This window comes from Myotis daubentonii, chromosome 3 (genome assembly GCF_963259705.1).
Source record: "Myotis daubentonii chromosome 3, mMyoDau2.1, whole genome shotgun sequence".
Lineage (NCBI taxonomy): Eukaryota > Metazoa > Chordata > Mammalia > Chiroptera > Vespertilionidae > Myotis > Myotis daubentonii.
In genome coordinates, this window is record NC_081842.1 from 11,858,675 (window position 1) to 11,861,167 (window position 2,493).

Genomic DNA, 2,493 nt, shown 5'->3' on the forward strand with positions numbered 1-2,493 from the left:
CTGGATTCCTCCTTGAACTAGAGCAAGGAAAAAGCAGAAGTAGAATAAGTCCAATTGCATGTCTTCAATTGCCTGCTGCAGAAAATCAAAGTGGATGTCTGTCACACCAAAAAGGGCTAAATATACAGGTCCATAAGATGGATTTAAAAGCCCTACTGCAAGCAGTGCTTATTAATTCATCGTGGTAATTTTGGAAGAATCACTTTAATTCTACATTTTTACTCATCTCATCTGAAATTCTAGTAGTCTATCGAGTGGAGGGTGTGTGTGGGATTGCACTCTGTGATTTGTGAGTGTATCTGTGTGTTTCCTTGTAAACTCTTAGCTTGAAGTATAATTTCTCTCCCAGAAGCTTAGCTGCTTCGGGAAATAAATTTAGAATCAGGTGGGATGTCTGTTAAATAAAATCACAGAAAGCCTCGAAAACAACTTTTTCTAATATCAGACTCTACCTCAGTGTTACTTTGAGCTTGACTCAGCCTCTCCATACATATTTTTCACATGTGGAATATTTTATTTTAAAGACAAAGAAAATTTCTCTGTGAAAAAATACTCATGAAATCTTTTTCTTCCTGAGGTGTTGTTCTAAAGCAATTTTTTAAATTAATACTGGCCCTGGCTGGGTTGTTCAGTTAGTTGGAATATCTTCCCATACACCAAAACGTTTCGGGTTTGATTCGTTTGGGTTCGATCCTGGGTTGGGGCACATACGGGAGGCAACTGATCTATATTTCTCTCTCACGTTGATGTTTCTCTCTCTCTTCTCTCTCTCTTCTCTCTCTCTCTCTCTCTCTCTCTCTCTCTCTCTTTTCTCTCTCTCTCTCTCTCTCTCTCTCTCTCTCTCTCTCTCTCTCTCTCTCTCTCTCTCTCTCTCCTTTCCCCTCTCTCTAAAAATAAATAAAAATATATCCTTGGGTGAAAATTTTTAAAATATTTTTAACTAATACTGAATTATTTATTCTTTTTACAAAATCACTAAGATTACTCTGCCTAAAAAAGAAAAAAAAAGAATATTTGTAGAGGTAGTAAGAAAGTGGATAGATAAATGCATTTTACATTAGGAAAGAGCAATAAATATTCAAGACACACAGGCATATCACTGAACTACACTATGCAAAATATATTTTCCTAAAGTTTTGACCACCTACTGTTTCTTGAGGGAAAAAAAGACCCAAGTTATACAGTCCCTAAATAGCCAATTAGATACATGTTTTCAAGGACAATTACACATATTGTCCAAATAAACGTATGTATGTTTTCATGTATTTACCAAATGTTTCCAAAATGCTTTGGAACCCAAACACTAAGAATTAGCACTATTCTCGAATATATCAAGGATGCTACAGTTTCTAGTAGTAATCTGAATCACCAGGCCATTACTGCATCCCTGGCTGGGCTCGACATCTGTTCTGAATATGTATTTACTAGTGAACACTTTACGAATTTAGAGTTATAGACCAAGGAATAAAATATAACCAGAGTCATGAATACAGGAAACAGATTGACAACTGTCAGAAGGGAGTGGGGAGGGGGGACTGGATGAAAAAAAGGGGAAGGGATTAGCCAAAGGACATATGTGCATGACAAATAGACACAGACAACAGTGTGGTCATATCCAGAGGGACCGGGGGTGAGGGCTGAGTGGAGGCAGGCAATGGTGGATGGGGAAATGGGGACATCTATAACAGTGTCAGCAATAAAAAAATTTTAAAAAAAGACTTTAGACGTACATCTGAAAGGACCAGATCAACTTGTCCTGTGTTTTAATGTTCCTGTGTTTAATGTGACCTTTTAATCAATTCCATTGAATCTATACTTTTTCCTTAAAATTCCTCTCTGCCATTGAAGAGAAAGGGAATGGAGGATTCTTTTTAATGACTTGTTTAATCTGATTAACAAATGTGGTTTGATAAAGGGTAAAGAGCCTTCACCGGTGAGAAGGGTCTCAGATACGGGCCCTTTCCTTGGCTCTATAAACTTTACTGCTGCTTCTGAAATGGACTCCCAATCTGCTACTGGCAAATCTATTTCACTGTGTGACTCATAGAAATGTTGGTTGTCTTGAGGGCTTGTAATTAGCTGGTATGACTCATTATTAAAATATGAAATCCTTGGGTACCATTAGAATGATCCCCATATGTTCTCCCCCATCACCCCTGCACCACGTCTGAGTCCTCCCCACCTCCCCATGGTCCAGCAAATACTCCAGCTCTATGACTATTCTAATTGTATGGTGGCCATTTCATTTAGTTGTTAAGTATTTTTTTGACATTATCCAAGTTCTCTTAAAGATACTTGTTCTGTGCTTGGGGGCAGAAAACCAGATTAATAGTAGGGTTACCAGAATATACTTCAATGAATAAGTTGTTTTCCATTGTTAAGTGAACCTTTTTACTCAAGCAGTGCATTATCTTGGAGGGTTTACTAATGCTATCAAGCAGGGCAGATAAGAGTTAGAAATTTGATCCTGTACCCAATGCTCCTCCACCTCTA